The following is an 18,208-nucleotide window of genomic DNA, read 5'->3' as shown; positions in this document are numbered from 1 at the left end:
CTCACACTGTTTGACTTGGAGTCAAGTGCCTTTACTGCTGAGCTGCCTCACTTGCCCTACTATCAAATGTTTTATCATTCACTGGTCCTTTTTACAGTTTGAGATACTCATTTGTACAAGATTTAGGAAAACCTTTATTTTATGAATATATTACCTTCAAGTTTAATTAATTTACAAAACAAAATGAAAATGCAAAAATGTTTTACGTTTTACTGTTGGTGAGTATGTGCATTTTTTCCTCATAAAGACATAGAATAGAAACAAACATTTCTATTTTGCAAATTATCTTACTGATTGCAGAAAGTGGTGTGTGTATGTGTGTGTGTGTGTGTGTGTGTGTGTGTGTGTTTGTGTGTGTGCATGCACGTGTGTAAACATGCAGGAAGGACCTTTCTCTTAGACATCTAAAGACTATGTATACTCAATTTTGAATGACACCAGACACCTGTCTCTGGGAGTAGGCAGCACCCAGGAAGCACCAAGGACTGCAGGTGCATGCTTGGTGAAGATGCAAAGATGTCCAGACTGCAGGCAGATTGATAGTCACTTCCCTATGCTGACACGAGCAGCCTCCATTGCATTTGGTCAGCAGCGTGTTTAGGTGCATGAAGGAGTGCCTCGCCAGCTTCCCCATCAGTGTGAAAGACTTAAGAATGCAGAGCCATGCCTATTTCCATCTTGGTTTCTGGAGTGCCTTTTTAATTGCTCTTTCTCATCACATGCAGCAGTGTGGTATGCCCTTCCAGATGGCCCACACAAATGCTTTGTCGTACTTCACTCACTCTTTGCATGCCAAGCATCTCTGGGACCACATACACCACCAATTAGCATCTTATATTCATTTGACAGGAAGGATCCTGCAACGTTTTATACAGTTTTCTTTGATAACATTTGCATGTCTGGATATTCTTTCCTCTTAAGAGATGGGATTGTGATTGTGGAATTTTCCTTCCAACTCTGCCCTCCCCCAGAAGCTTGCCACCCACTATGAGGCAATGATTTATCTGGATTTTAGCAGTAGTGTCCTCTTGATAGTTATGGAAGCTGGTGAGAACATGCTTGTGTGCTCACCAACGCACAGTGTAAATATTTACTGACACTTCTCTCCAGGAGCCCATGTTTCTGTGGGGGTCCTCTCTGTAGCTTCTAAATCATGAATCCCCCTGACTGATCCTAAGATTTGGTTCTGATACCCTTTTCAAAGTCATTCTACCCAGGCTTCCTTCCTTAATTTGAGCTCTGTGATACGCACTTGATAAAGTGAAATTTGCATGTCAACACCAGTCGTGAGGAACAATCTTTTTTTATTTATTAGATTTTTTAAAAAATACCAATCCAAGTTCTCTCGTCTCCTCCCATTTCCTTCACACACCCTCCCACCCCACCCTCATCTAATCCTCAGAGTGGGTAAGGCACATTGCCACGTGAAAGGTCCAAGGCCTTCCCTACTATATCTAGGCTTAGCAAGGTATACATCCAAAGAAAATAGGATCCCCATAAGCCAGCACATGCAGTAGTGGTAAATCCTGGTGCCACCGCCAATGACCCTCAGTCTTCCCCAGCCATGAAACTATCAACCACATTCAGAGGAACTAGTTGGGTTCTATGCTTGTTCCTCCCTGTCCGGCTGGAGTTGGTGAGCTTCCATTAACTCAGGCAAACTGTTTCAGTGGGTGAACCCATCATGGTCTTGACCTCCTTGCTCATATTCTCATTCCTTCCACTCTTTAACTGGACTTTGGGAGCTCAGTCCAGTGCTCTGATGTGGGTCTCTGCCTCTGCCTCCATCAGTCCCTGGATGACGGCTCTATGGTGATATTTAAGATAATCATCAGTCTGACTACAGGGCAAAGCAAGATCAGGCCTCCTCTTCTCTATTGCCCAGGGTTCCAGGTGGGGCTATCCTTTTGGATTCCGGGAATTTCTCTAGAGCCAGGTTTCTACTAGTGCTACAATGGCTCCCTCAATCAAAATAGCTCTCTCCTTGCTGTCATCTCTGTCCTTCCTCCATCTCGACCATCTTGCTCCCTCAAGTTCTCCTCTACCATCCCCTCTTCCTCCACCCTCATGCTCCCAACCCTACCAGTCAATCCTGTCTGTTTCCAATTTTTAGGTGGGCCTATGTATGTTTTTCTTTAGGTTCACCTTATTACTTAGCTTCTCTAGGATCATGAACTATAGGCTCAATGTCCTTTGTTTATAACTAGTATACACATATGAGTGAGTACATACCATATTCATCTTTTTGGGTCTGGGTTACCTCACTGAGGATAGTGTTTTCTAATTCCATCCATTTGCATGCAAAATTCAAGATGTCATTGTTTTTTACTGCTGAATAGTACTCTAATGTATAAATGTGACACATTTTTTATCATCCATTCTTCACCATTTCCAGGGCAGTGAGATTTCCTCTATTAGTGAAATACCACATAAGGCTGACCTCTGCCTTCCTACCTCCCACACTCCTAATCTACTAATATACAAAAGAAACAAATGCACAGAAAGATTGAATTGTACCTGAGGGAAGTTGGCAAGTAACTTTAATGATATTCCCAGTATGACCAACTCTGACTTTTCACAGAGCAGCGAGGTAGAATGCACAGAACCCCGCTGCCATGTTTTTTTGACAATCCTACCTCCGTGCTGCATAGGTACATCAGATTTCACAACCTCATTACCAGGATCTTTGAGATACGTTTTTCCCTAACTGAGTGATATTTCTCACAGCCCAGTTCCTCAGCCAAGGATCCTGGAATAAGCAGAAATTCTTCCAATTCTTTCATCCTCCTTCCAGAAGTCAGCCATTAAGTTCAATTCTACTGTGTATTTCTTCAGTCAGTTCAATTAGTGCCACTGCCTTCTGTCCTGCTACACTCCACACCCCAGTTCCTGGAAAGGTCCTGTCACCTCATGCTGCTCTCGCTGCTGCCTGCATGTTGCATACAATCATCCCTTGGCATCTACAGAGAATAGGTACCAGGGCTTAGGGATGCAATCTACAAATTTTCAAATCCCTTATTTTGAATGCCTTATTTTGAATATTTGGATACAACCTATGAATTATTTGTTTATTTGTTTATTTATGCATCTGGGGATTGGAAGCAGGGCATCACACTTTCTAAGCACATGCTTACCCCTTAGTTAACAACAACCCTACCCACCCAACTCTAGATTTTTCATAATGTATAATACAATGTAAATACATAGCATGCTATATTGATTATGAGATAATGAGAAGGAAGCCATTACATATGTTTGATACAGACACAATTAAACATATTTTGTGGGGTCTGAAGTGATGGCTTAACAGTTGAGAGCACTGGCTGCTCTTCCAGAGGATCCAGGTTTAGTTCCCAGCACCCCCATAGCAGCTCACAACCATCTCTAACTCCAGCTCTAGGGTTCCAATGCCTTCTTTTGGCCTCGCCAGGCAAGAAGAATGCATGCGGTGCACAGAAATACATGCAGGCAAAATATCTACCTTCATAAAATTTAAAACTTAAACAAAATTCTGCCTGCAATTGGTTGTATTTGCAGATTCAGAATTCATATAAAAGAAGAGTGAGGTGGAGCAGATTCCTTCTAATTCCTCTTGTGTTGGTTTTCTGTTGTTCTTGGAATACAGCTCAACTGAGGTTTCCACAGCGTATGAGTCCCTATAAATCCTGGCTCTTCAGTGTCCTTCTGATGCTTGGCACACACAGGAAAGGCCTCACCAGACTGCTGCCGGATGGAGCCTCTGGTTCTGAACACTTTTTTGGTTCTCCCCTACCTTGAGCAGTTTGTGATTGCATTGCAATGTATGCTGTATGCTGTGATTACCCTTGATTAATAAAGAAACTGCTTTGGACCTATAGCAAGGTAAAACTTAGATAGGCGGGGAAAACTAAACTGAATGCTTGGAGGAAGAAGGCAGAGTCAGAGTGAAACCACGCAGCCTGGCTGGAGACAGTCGCCCGAACCTTAGCCAGTGAGCCACAACCATGTGGAGATACACAGATTAATAGAAATGGGTTAAATTCATATGTAAGAGTTATCCGATAAGAGGCTAGAGCTAATGGGCCAAGCAGTGTTTCAATTAATACAGTTTCTGTGTGATTATTTCAGGACTCTAAGCAGCCAGGAGCTACCTAGTGGCCTTCCTCCTCCAGTCTTGTCCTCTGCACAGAAAGTTCCTCCTTCTTGCTCTTCATTTTTCTTTCTACTCATTGATTCTTCTGTGGTGATATTTTGTTTGTGCTGTAACAAATAAAGCTTGTCTGAAGATCAGAGTGCAGAACCAACCACACTGGTTAGCCATAGAGGTCAGGCATTGGTGGCACACACCAGATGGATCTCTGTGAGTTTAAGGCCACCCTGGGCTACAGGAGATTGAATCAGTCTAAAACAGAAACAAAGCCAAGTGGTGGTGGCTCACGCCTTTAATTCCAGCGCGAGGGAGGTGGAGATTGGAAGTGATATGACTGGGTGGAGAGAGGGATGTAAGGCGGGAGGAGGCAGGAGTTCAGGATGCAGTCCAAGGTTTTGGAGAGACAGCGTTAAGTTTAAGGATGCACAAAGACAGGATCTTGCCCAGTTTGGTCTGAGGGTTCGGTAGAGATAAAGGGTTCCTCTACTGTTTGGATCTTTTACTTCTCTGATCTTTTCCCCTTTATCCCGATTTCTGAGATAGGATTTCATTATGAAGCCTAGGTTGATTTGGAGCTCTAGATATTTGTGGGATTTCAGATGTGTGCCACCATGCTCAGACTTCTTGCTACTTCTCTTAATTTCTCTCTCTCTCTCTCTCTCTCTCTCTCTCTCTCTCTCTCTCTCCCTCCCTTTCTCTTTCCTTCCTTTCTCTCTTCCTTCCTTCCTTCCTTCCTTCCTTCCTTCCTTCCTTCCTTTCTTTCTTTCTTTCCTTCCTTCTTTCTTTCATTCCTTTCTTCCTCCTTTTCTTTCTTTTGCCTTTTCTTATTTTTTTCCAAAGAGGCCTTTGAGGGGTACTTCAGCAAAGCAAACTCCCCCCTTACATTCTGTGACGGAACTCAGCTTATTTCCTTCTAACCATCAATCAAATACTAAAAATATGTTGACTATTTATTCTATTATTTGTCCGTTGAGAGTCTATGCTTTATTGTTTAAGAAAAACAGTGTATTCAAAACCAAGGATGTATTTAATTTACATTCCTGACACTTAACATAGAACCTGGCACAGAAGTTACTGGAAATATAATTGCTCAATGAATGTCTCCAATGAGCTTTTTTTTGTTTTTCTAATTTTATTTTATGTGTATGGGTGTTTAGTATGAATGCATGTCTGTGAATTATCTGTGAGCCTGGTGCCCACAGAGGTCAGAAAAGGCATCAGATATCCTGGAACAGGGGTTACAGATTATTGTGAGCTGCCACGTGGTTGATGGGAATCGAATGTGAGTCCTCTGGCAAGTACAGTCAGTGCTCTTGCCAGTCAGTGCTCTTAACGGCTGAGCCATCTCTCCAGCCCCTCCACTGAGTTATTATGAAAGGAGTTGAGTGCGTATATGGTGTGTGTGTGTGTGTGTGTGTGTGTGTGTGTTTGTGTGTGTACGTGCTATGCATGTAATAGAGTCTAACTGGTGGTAGAAGAAGAAAGAGGAAGGCTTCCTCCAGCACTATGGAAAGTCAGGGCCCCAGCCCAGGACCAATGCACAGGACCTGCAGATCTGAAATCAGAGGCTTGCTGTTCACAACCCTAGCAGTCGCTGGAGATCAGTCAAGTGTGTACTGATCGGCACCCAGAAGAGCAGCACAATGTACTCATTGACATAGAGGAAAGAAGAGAAGGCAGCTCCGGGGTAGAACAATCAACGGATCTTCAAAGCAGTGCAGTCACATGGTGTGACGGGGTCACGTCCTACTCAGTCAACGGGACAAGCATCCACTTCCACATATACATGCATGGGACTCCTTTGTTCAGATCACTCAGTCCCATGCAACTTAAGTTTAGAAGCAGGAGGAAAGCAAGAAGGCTAAGCAGTGGTTCTCAACCTTCTGAATGCTGCAACCCTTTATTAAAATTTCTCATATTGTGGTGATCCCAGCAACAAAATTATTTCATTGCTATTCCATAACTGTAATTTTGCTACTGTTATGAATAGTAATGTAAATATCTGATATGTAGGATACCTAATGTGGGACTCCCAAAAGGGCCACCACCCACAGGTTGAGAAACATTGGCCTAAAAGACACATTCTCCAGATCTGTACAGAGAGTGAAATGAGGTAGCATAGAGGGGAACTTGTGTTGTTACAAGGCTAAGGTTGATGGAAGGAAGTACATTCTTCAGTGAAATAAAAATCTTATTCTCTGATCTGGTTAGAACCCAACCTACATGGATCACAGAGTGAAGTGCATGACCTAGGAGACTCATAATAATACCCATACTATGTGCATCTCACCAATACTTGGTACACAACAGGCATCATATCAGCCTACTGTGAGCCCTGCCAAAAAACTCACAACACTTCTGAAATACCTTCATGTCTGTTCTATTTTCATAATAGGCAGAGTTCAGAGAGATTAAATGCTGTGTCCCAGATCACACTGCAAATGTAAAAAGTAGGATTTAGACCCTGCTCCACTTACATTTACCACTTCAACTATGCTGTCCACGGATGAGACTTGATCCATGGAGACACTCACCTTCCTCTAGAGAAGGTGGAAAAATGTACATGTGTGCATGCTCCTGTTTATTCATGTGCACATATGTATGTGTGCATGCATGGTGTGTGCATGTATGTGCATGTGTACAGAGACAAAGGTAACTTTTGATATCTAGGTGTTGTCTACTTTGTTTACTGAGGCAGGTCCTCTCTGGGGTCTGGAACTTGTTGAATATATTGACTGGTCAGTGACCCCCAGTACTGAGATTACAGGTGCATATTACCACGTGTGGCTGTTTCACATGGATCTCAGGAAAGGTCTTAGGCTCTTAGATTTTTATTGTAAGTGCTTTGCAGACAAAATCACCTCTCTAGCCTGCTGTAGTGTTCTTGAGGTTGCTGACACCAGGAGATACATATTATCTGAATAACTACCATGCAGCAAATAATCAAACATGTTATGCCATAACCAGCTTGCCTTCCTTTCTTCTTTCCTTCCTTCTTTCCTTCCTTCCTTCCTTCCTTCCTTCCTTCCTTCCTTCCTTCCTTCCTTCCTTCCTTCCTTCTTTCTTTCCTTGCTTCCTCCCCCCTTCTTTTCCTTAATTTCTCCTTTCTAGCCTCCTCCATCCTTCCTCCACATCCTCCCTCCTTCCCCTATCCGTTTGCTAGAGGACCACAATCTCTACCTAGGTCTTTACCCCATTTTCATTCTGCTCTTCACAGTAGTTTCTGCATTTGAAAATAGAAGTCAGACCAGGTCCTGCTCAACGACCCCTGGAATTGTCTAAACTCATTTTGTCTTCAAACATAAGCTAGTTCAACAAAATTATGCATAGTCATTTATGAGTAAACGTTCTATGGGAGAACCCACACTGTAGGGTTTAAGTTTGGTTCCTAAATAAATTCAAGAGCAAATGTTCAAGGAGAACTGTTGCAAAGGAGCCTGAGGTGTTCATTTAAAATTGCAAAGAGAGTAATGTTAATTTTAGATATTATTCAATTTTTAAGGGTCATCAGTAAACAAAGATGCCCCAGGAAACAGGGAAATGAAAATAAAAGCCGACATTTAAGGGGAAGCTCACAGGGCCTCACCTATAGACAAAGAACTACAGGCAACTAAGGAATGCAAAGAGAGAAAAAGATAGGTTTCCCCAGCAATGAGCCCTGTGCTTGGGGCTAGCTATCCAATATTAAGTGGTCATTATATATGCACAAGTCACACGAGATAGACAGAGGTTGCATTCATATATTTACATGTGTGTGGGTGTGTGTGTACCTAACAATTAAAGAAAAAGATGCCGTGATTTTGAGATGGATCAAGGGGGACATGGGAGGTACTGGAGGGAGAAAATGGGAGTAATTGTGCAATCATATTTTAATTAAAAAGACAAATACAATGTCTAAAAAAAGCAAAATAAGGGAGTGATCTGGATTTGTTCATGAGACTGTCACTTACGGAAATTGTCTTGAAGAAGATGTTAGAGATTTACAGACTCCATTGTTCTTATCACTCCTGTTTCCGGGTAAAACGCAAACCAGAGACAAGCAGGTTTTAAAAACACCACTTTGCGTGTGAGATAGGCCAGAACTGTTGAAGCAGATCAGATCTCTCATTTTCATATGCATTTACACATTTAAAAGCTTATATTATTGACTCTGTTGAATGCCGGGACTTCTGCAGGCCCATTATGGCTCACTGGATAGCTTTTTATTTTGCATTGTATCAATTTGGAGCTTAGAATGTCATGCTCTTAATGCAGATAGCAGGTATGCATGGAGGATGAGCATGGAAAAGAAAAAAGGAAGATGCACACTCAGTAGAAAATTTTCAAATGTCATCTATGAAGAGCAGAAGAGGGTGGCTTCTACTTCCTAGTGTATGTAGGGCACTTCTGTTCCATACCTTCACTCACAATAGTGCCAAAGTGCATGGAGAACAATTTGCTGTTTAAATATTATAGGAGACCGATTTACATTATATACTGTGGATCCAAGAGAATACAATAAATAATTTTGTTAATAGAGTGAATCTTTAAATCTGTACAGGAGTCTGTGAAAATGCCCCCAAAGAGGCTAATCCATGTTGTTGAGAGATGAGACCTCAGAAAAACCTAGGGACATTTTCTCCACTCTGAGTTTATTCCCATGGGAAGTTACCACTAGTCCATCTGGGTCTGAGCATCTTCTAAACGACCAGAGTTGTTCTATACCTGATGTACAAATTTCTAACCCCTGGGCTCTACAAGGGTTGTTAATGCCTGTCATAAGCCCCAGTGAAACAAACAGAGCCAGAATAATAATTTTGTAACCTCATGTTGACATAAGCCACCAGCTTGCTGAAGAGCCCCTCATGTTGAGGAAGGAGAGAAACTATAATGATTTTCAGATACAGTTGACAAGAGACCATTTAGTAAACTTTTATTTTTTTTTAACTAACAGTATGCAAGGATGCTGTATTCTAGGCTACTAATAATCTCATCAGAATGCAAAAGCAGCGACTGTGTTATAAAACCAATGATCTGTTATATTCTGCAAGAATTTACAAAAGCCTAATGTCATTTACTACACCATGAGAACCATACTTGGGTAAAAAAAATAAAAACACAACAGAATTCAAAAACTGATTACAGCTGACGAAAAAATAAACTGTGTGTGAATCCAGTGGTTGGAAGGTGTAACAAAAGGGAGGGCATCTGTGTTTGGGAATGTTTAATTGTGCTGTGTCATTTAGGATCAAGGTGGAGTCAGGACATGAGCCAGGGTGCTCTCTGGTCTACGGTCAGTACTGAGTATGTGTTAGCAGCAAAAGTTGTGGGGAACTTGAAGCCTAAAACAATTTGTTTTTCTATTCTAACTCCTGCTTTCTTAGTTGCTCTGTCTATCTATCTATCTATCTATCTATCTATCTATCTATCTATCTATCTATCTATCATCTATCTATCTATCTATCTATCTATCTATCTATCTATCTATCTATCATCTATCTATCTATCTATCTATCTATCTATCTATCTATCTATCTATCTATCTATCTATCATCTATCTATCTTACTCTTAAGTGTAGAGTTTATATGACCTAAAATAGAGAACTTTTATCTAGTGGCATTTGTAGAAAATTCCATTAAAAAGTTCATGATAGGGATCTGTCAGAATTCCTGTGTAGTGGGACCCACAGCAGCTTGTTTTCTTGTCCAACTGGTGTCCTGTGACCAGTGGGATGGCATAAGTGATTTATTTTAAACGCCATTGGCTTTATGCTCCTAAAGGACTAAGCTCAGGACCTTTGTGGCTCTTTCATTTCATAAAGAACTGAATACATTTCATTTTCTCTTGACAATCAAATCAAATTCCTCTGCCTTTTATTTAGTGATACAAATAAATTCAGATCAATTTTCTAAAGGCTATTTTCTTTCTTTCCTTCATTCCATACAGCAATAATGTCTCCTGTCCAGCTACCTTTCTTCATTATGATGTATTCATCATCCATTTCTATCTATTCATCCATCACCTATCTGTCTATCTGTCCATTATCTCTATCATCTATCATCCATTTCCATCCATCTATCCATCCGTTCATCTTCTATCTCTTCCCTTTCTATCTATTAGTTGTCTAGCTATCCATTGTTTTTCTATATACCTATTATCTATCTATGATAATCTGTTTATCTACCTATCTGTCTATCTATCTATCTATCTATCTATCTATCTGCGGCGCGCATCCTGACCAGCAGGAATGAACGCCACCAAAAACGAGAATTCCTTCCCTGGTCACGTCTTTATTCGGAGCCCTTTGATTGAGGAAAATTGGGGGAAGGGAAGATAGAGCAGGGACGAGAGAAAGCTTAGAGAGAGGAAGTAGAGTCCCGAGGCAGCTGCTTTTAAACGGTGGAGAGGCTTGAACGCTGTCCTGATTGGTTAATGCCATTCTGCTGGTCTGAGCATGTGCAGGCAAGGGTGCAGGCAAGGGTGCTCAGCCCCACGTGGCCAAGCCAGGTATACTTCCAAACTGCAGGACCACCTGTGCCTCCAGGTGGCTCCCAACATCTATCTATCTATCTATCATCTATGATAAGTATGACTATCATTATGATCATCTATATAGTGTGGAGAGAGGGGGATAAGAGTCCAAAAATAAGAAAATAAAAAATGTGGATTCCAAAAATAAGAATGTTGAAATAAAAAACATAAAGTTATAAGTCTAGGAGAATGAGAACAGACTATCAGCAGATTTCTCAGTAGATCAAGGGTCAATCATTCACAGTGAGCTATTTTCTCAAATGCTTAAGAAGCCTCCATCAGCCTAGGTCATTTCATTTTACAACTGGCTGTTCTATTTACAAGGCCGGATCTTCTCTCTGCAAACTGAGAGTAGTGTCCTGGCCATCCCTGATGAATGACAGATATGAAGTAATTTAACCTCTAGGAACCAGAGATACGTGACCTCTGGGTTAGACACTGTCTCTGTTATGGAAAACTGGCACCATCAAAGGGGAGGCATGAGGCTTCAGTATACATTGCCTGAAGGTACCAGGAGAAACAGTGACCATGGTGCAATCACTTGATTTAACTGATGAACTCTGATAATGGAGGTTATAAAGTATGGCAGTCTGATTCTGAGTTTTACCTTGAGATAGTGTAAAAAGCTTTCTGCTATCTTCTAAGTCCCCAGCCTAAGAACCAATCATTCTGATTTATCAACCCTCTGATATTACTAGCAGTCCCTTTTCTGACTAATTGCTAAAGACACCTGTTTTCTTGCAATTAGTGACTTTCACTGTAATCTACTCTGAAATATATTTCATGATAGCTGCCTGGTTACCCATTGGTGTTAGAACTCACTGCCCTCCTTAGGGTCTACATTGACTGACCCATGGGCCAGGGGCAAGATTGTAAAAATTTCTTTGTTCAGAGATAATGTTTGCTGCCCCTACTATAAAAAGTGGGTTCAGAAACTGGCCTTTTGCCACAGCCTAACAACCACCATCTCTGGCGGTGGTCTCAGTTATCTGATAAGCTTCTGTGCCCCCAGTGGTTTTTTGTCTTTTATTTTTTATTTTTAAGCTTGCTTCTGGTTTTCCTGGGATTTGGTTTCTAGAATGAAGTTTGCTTCTGATTTATTAGATTTAGTGGTGTTCTCATCTTTGCAGGACTCCCTTGGACTCAACATTTTGGTGACCCATATGGGGAAGTGCAAATCTGGTTCTAGGGGACACCCCAGTCTCTATTTTTTTGGCAAACTTTATTATTCTGTTTTAAATAAAGTTTGCTTCTGGTTTATTAGACTTGGTGGTGTTCTCATCTTTGTGACCATCCTGGACCCAACAGGGGAAATTTCATGTTCTTACAGTTGCTGTATTATTTGGAAGATATTAATTATAGCCTTTTAAAATTAAGTAATTTTGAATCATTAAAGAAAAATCTCTGGAATTGAGGTGGCAGAATGAGATGCACAGTTTATTTTTAAAGACCCTTTTGGGTTTTGTTAACTAGCTTCCAACAAGCTGACTTCTCAAAGTAAACATATTTCTGGATGTCTTTGAGGTATACTTGGTCTTGCAAATGTGGAGTCATTTGAAATATTGACTAAGGCACCTGTAAGACATCTGACAATAATGAAGATGGAGCCTGAAATGCTTTTGGATTTTATGAATGAGTTATAGCATAGTCACAGATGAGTCATTAAAGTAAATCTCTATTGAATGGGGGCAATCATATTTTTTGATTGCTTGAAAGTTGCACATCTTGGCAGCTGTCAAGAAAGAAGCCTGGCCCTCTTTTAGTCCCAATTCCCTTCAGATCAAATGGTTTGAACATTAAATAAAGTTGTACCCAAGAATGGGCTTACTTTCCAGAGATATGCATAGGTATTTCTTAGAAGAGGTGGTTGTGTGCATGAAGTTCCTGCATTACCCAGGGCAGCAGTTCAGTGGGAGAGCAGTGTCTTGCCTTGGGGTGCCCTGGGTGATGGGAGAACATTACAGTTCCCTTCCACTAGAGCAGACCTTTTTCCTGGTCTCCTCCATTAGGGAAAGTGAATTAATCCTCTTGTATGTGCCTATATCAAAGTAAACATGATTATCCCACATATTCTCAACTATCCTATAAGTATGCCTATAAATGTTTGTTTATTGTTTGTCCTACCAGATAATCAGGTTCAAAGTAAATAGTATTTCCATTTGCAACATATAGCCGAGAATCTGTCACACATAGGTTTCTACTGAATGTTCAGTAAATGAAGAATTATAGGAGAATTAGTGTAAAATAAAGCTTCCAGGGAAACTTTTGAGCAATAATATTAATAATTCAGTAGATCTGGACTGTTGAACATGTAAGAAAGATGAAGGAATTTTTGACTTCTGGAGGGAAGAAAAACGGAAAACATTTTTTTTTTCAGTCTAGAATGCATGGTATTACAACTGGAGACTAGATTCTTTTTTTTTCCTTTGTACTACCTTGCTTTCTTTTTTGTTTTTTTTATTTATGAAAGTTTATTAATTTATAAAAGTTTCCATTTCCACCCCTCCTCCCAACACCCTCTCACTCCCCCCACTCCCTCTCTTCCTCCCTCTCCATCCCTAAGAGCAGTCAGGGTTTTCTGCCCTGTGGGAAGTTCAAGTTCCTCCCCCCTCCCTCCAGGTCCAGGAAGGTGAGCATCCAAACAGACTGGATCCCAAAAATACTTTTTTAAATCCAATAATCAAAAACTTAAACAATGGAATAAAAATGTTTCATGTGCTTCTATGACAAGTACATCCCTATGTAATCAAAGTTAGCCATTCTTCTGAGGCATGCATTCACCCACATTTGCATATACATGCATGTGTGTATATACATACGCATTATAAGTCACTCTATAGATGTTGATGATCAATCAGAGAGATTAAGTGATGTCTTCATCTTTAATGTCTCTAGGAAGCCCCTTTCCTAGGGAGACCTGAGCAGATGTATATTCATTGCAAGTAGGGCAGTAACAACAGGTGAAAGAAATGATTCTACCCAGCTTTGGTAAACCAATAGGTTTGTTAGGATTATTTACAAGGTCATAGATGAGTGGATACTCACAAAATTATAGGACACCTAGTCAGTTAGGTCAAATGAAAGGCTCACCCCAGTGTGGGTGAGGCCTCACGAAAGTGGCATCTCTGGAACCTGACTTTCAGAGAGTTCCACAGAAGAGTCTCTTCTCCCTCATTTTTTTTCTGCTGGAGGGAGGGCACCACTCGTGTCTTTTAGTTTCCACATGCTTTTGGGAAAGCTTTTGTGAATCTCCCTCCATCCTAGGAGGGAAAGTTCAAATCCAGAGGATACACTACACAGAACAGGTCTATACTTAAGTGCACAAAGTGACATCTTCTAGCTTCTGCCTGTGTCTTACCCTTTAGAACATTTCGAGACTCTGGAGAGTGAGTCCTCTGGTTCTGAAATTGTATGCACAGTCAAAGAACTGATAAGGAAGACAATGCCATTTTGGTGGTGGTGTAATCACAATCAACAACCTGATCCAAAATGAGTACGATGGAATAATAAACTCCCAAGGACCCTGGTTTCTGATGTCATCCATACACATGCCTCTCCTACTGGAATTTTAAGAATATAATGAACACATAGCATATCAGTTGATGTTGATATGATACAATCCCCGACCAAAGGAACCTTAAGAAGAGGTTTATTGTGGTTCATAGTTCCAGGGTACAGTCAGCCACAGTGGGGATGTCATCGTGGCAGAAACAGAAGACCCCATTGCATCCACAGTTAGGAAGTAGAGGGAGGTGAGTGTTGCTGTCCAGCTCTTTTTCTCCCTTTCACTCCATCCAGGACCCCAGCCTACAGAATGATGCTGCCCACAATTCAGTTGGGGTTCTCCACTGTGGCCTCATCAAGATGATCCCTTGAAGGCAAGCTCAGAATATAACATTGTCACAAGTGTACCTTTATGCTTGTGTCCTCTATGACTCTAGGTCTTGTCAGGTTGAAAATCAATATTAACCATCACAGGTAGGTCCCTTGACATATTGCTTAAGATGTATAGAGAAACTGGAAGGTGGAGCAGAGGAAACATAAACAAACATCTCTGAAGTTTCATCAACGCATGGAGATAATAAAGTGGGACTGGGGAGTGGTGGTAGTGCTGATGTCGATGATGATGATGGCAGGGGAGGCCACACCTTCACACAGAATGCTTCTGTCTGAAGCCTTTAGCTCACTTCCATATAGCATCTTCCTTCTGGCAGTGCATGTGCAGGATGACACTTTGGTTTTTGCCGTGGACAAGTCTGGCTCCTTGTGACTGTAGGTGTTAGATTCACAAGGATGAGGATGTGACCATGGTACCCGCCATCATTTATTCCCCGAGGGAAAGCGAGTCTGGCTGTCTTCTGTTAGAAAACATATTCTTCACCGAATGAGTTCATTTTAGCTGTCAACTGTGGGGTATCTAAGCATCACTGTTTGTACGCAACATTGCCAGCAGAATGCCCACCCACCTCCACTGGGGATAAGAATCCCCAGTGGGGGGGAAAGGCAGCTTCCAAGTGAGTGAAGCAGCTGTTATTTTACACAGAAATGTCAAACGCACAAGCAGATTTCTCATCACCAATTGGTGGTGTCATGGCCAGTGAAATACTTTGTGATTTTGTGTGATTTGAGGACCAGCAACTGGTGTTATGTGGTTTCAGTTATAAATATTGTAAACTTTATCTGGAAAGTGAGCCAGTGGCTAGGATTTATCTTATTGCTTGCTGCAGATTTGAAATGGGAGGTGTGGCTACCCAGCAGAGCTACTTTAACAAGTACTGTTGAAAATTTGAAATGACAGTGTTATCTTTTATTTTCTTTTTGTTAGTAGTTAAGCGGATATAATTGTACAAAGCAACTGAATATAAGGAGTTATTCTGCTTTAGTTGGGCCTGGCAGCACTTTCTGTAATCCCAGCTACTCTAGAAGCTGAGGGTCACTAGTTCAAGGCCTCCCTGAATCAAGAGTTAGTTCAAGACTATTGGGGAACACCTACTGAGATCCTGTTGAAGATAGAAAATAAAACAAAACCATCCGGAGATGTAGTTCAGGGATAAGTCCTGGGTTAGCACATATAAGGTCATAGGTTCAATGCCTTTGTACTACAAAAAGGGAAAAAGTATGATTATTTAAAATTGATCTATTTCTTGGATATAAGATATTGCCATTTCCCCAAGTAACTACAAAACCCTCAAACATCTACAAGATTTTCTTCAAATGCAAAGAAGCAGAAGCTTATGCTATGCAACCATCTGCCATCCAATAATGACCAGTAGGGACTTCTGTGTTTGACAGAAATGCTCTGTGTTTGACATCATAGGAAACTGAAAGGAACACAGCTTTATTCCATGTTTTCTAGAAGCTTCCATCTTTTGACATCTCATTTCTACTGTGAAGATAAGTGAGCTGCCTCATCTTTGTGGTGTTTTTGAAACAAAGGAGACAGACCAATGCAGCTTCTCTTCCCTTCTACAAAGATGAAGCATTAGCTGCACCATATGTATACAGCCAAAGCCTAGACCTCCTCTGGGACAAAACCCTAGGACAATGTCAACAAAATGTGTCGAGTTGACTCTAAAATGTTGTCTGCTGGTTTATGTGCTAGACTTGGCTCTCATCTGGCGGAACTCTTTTGGGAGGTGTTGAAAGTTCGCGGAGGTTAGACTTACTTGGGGAAGACAGATTATGGTGGCCATGTCCTTGGACACGGATATTGCCAATGAAGAGTCCTTCCCTGACTTCTTCCTCTGACCAGCTAAAGCTAACTGTTTTCTTCCATGATATTCTGTCTCACTGTGAACCCAGGAGCCATGGCGGCAAGGGGCCATGGACTGAAGTTAACTAAAGTTAGTTGTAATGGACATCAGGAGAAAAGAGGTGGTGCCAACATAAAGCAATGCATTGCTGCTATCTGCTTTGGATCTTCCCGACTGTATAATGGGGTAGGTAACTAGGTCACTTAGGAGTTACAACATTTGCCACCATTGTAAGTTAATGGGAACTAGCGTTGTAATTTCCTCTGGGGTTGAGACAATTTAGTCTGGCATCATCTTTCCCAGTACCACATTTTCTAGTTTAAGAAACTGGCCAAGGAGATTACCGGACTAGCTGGAAGAGTAACCAACTAGTGTAACTCCAGATCAGAGCTCTGTCAACCCAACCTCTCCCAAATCTTTATATGACGTGTTTCATTTCCAGTGCATAGTAATAATAGGACATATCTTAGCATGAGTTAGGGGAGCAGTTTGGGTCTTAAAGACATTCTTCTACATCCTAATCATCATTCATTTTCTTCCATGCTATGTCAAGTACCCTTTTCCTTCCTATTCCTCCCATCTTAGCTGGGACATTGAGTCTACACTTTTCTAATTGGATGCACAATCAAGCGATAACCTATTCTTTTGTAACAAGAAGAGTCTCAGGTGATCATAAGGTTCAGATAATGCAAACATCATGCTTTGGATAGGTCATTTTCTCCATCCTTATCTCTGCTTTCGAGATGTCGCTTTCCACCCTGTATACAAATGTGATGTGAACATTTGGAAGGAGAGATCGTATGGAGCACCTTTGGTCTAGACTGCTGCCAGATTACTGATTCATAAAGACAAAAATAGTAAGGCAGGTTTGCGTTTTATAGTTTCCTTGTTGAACACTCTTTGGAAATTTATATTGCAGAAACTTTGTTACCTTACATTTAATGATGTACCAAAAGGTAATAATTCTGATGAATTTGCAGGTCACCTTGAGTGTTGGTAAAACAACAGCAGAGTTTAGTAACCAGAAGAATGAGTCTCAGGGTTGCACATGTATCAGAGGCTGCTTATTGTGTTTAGTCTGTAGCAGGCCTCGAGCAGGCATGACACAAATTCTGATATGCAGCACAGCAGACTTATAAGAATTCTGGGGAAATGTTTTCACTAAGTTTTGTATATTGTCCAAAATCATTGGAATCTTAGTCACATAAGGCCAGGCTGTAAACTCCTAGGACACACAGGGGCAGAAGCTCAGGCCTGTCTATTTCATCTCTTTCCCCCTTTCTCTTCGTCTCTTTTCTGTGCCAAGTTTAACCTTTGGTGGGTCTAGCATCTGTGAACACCTCACTTTCTATCTTTTCTAGCAAGAACCATACTACATTGGCAGGAAGATACTTTTCTCAAATGAATACTAATAAAGATACTACAAGACTATCCCACCACATAGCTTCCGAGAGCTCTGAATGTTCTTCCTCCTTAAGAGAGAGAGAGAGAGAGAGAGAGAGAGAGAGAGAGAAAGAGGACCTTGTAATAGCTCCTTTAATTTTATTTTCCCTGTATTCTTAATTATATTAAATGCCCATATATTCCCTCCTTGAGTATTCATTTAGAGAGAAGGTTTTGTAATAGTCACATTTAATTTATCAGGGTGCAATAATTTGTATTTCCCAATCATCTAGCCAACTTTGGTTCATTATACTATTGTTTCACATGAGTAAGTTAGCAAAGTTTGGATTGATTGACTCTAATTAACTAAAACTGGTTCCAGGCTGTGCATCTATTGTCATGGTAGCTAGCCACAAAGCCCTAAACTGCTAA

The sequence above is a fragment of the Myodes glareolus genome, chromosome 13, assembly GCF_982192425.1.
Source record: "Myodes glareolus chromosome 13, mMyoGla1.1, whole genome shotgun sequence".
Lineage (NCBI taxonomy): Eukaryota > Metazoa > Chordata > Mammalia > Rodentia > Cricetidae > Myodes > Myodes glareolus.
Note: the sequence above shows the minus strand (reverse complement) of the source record.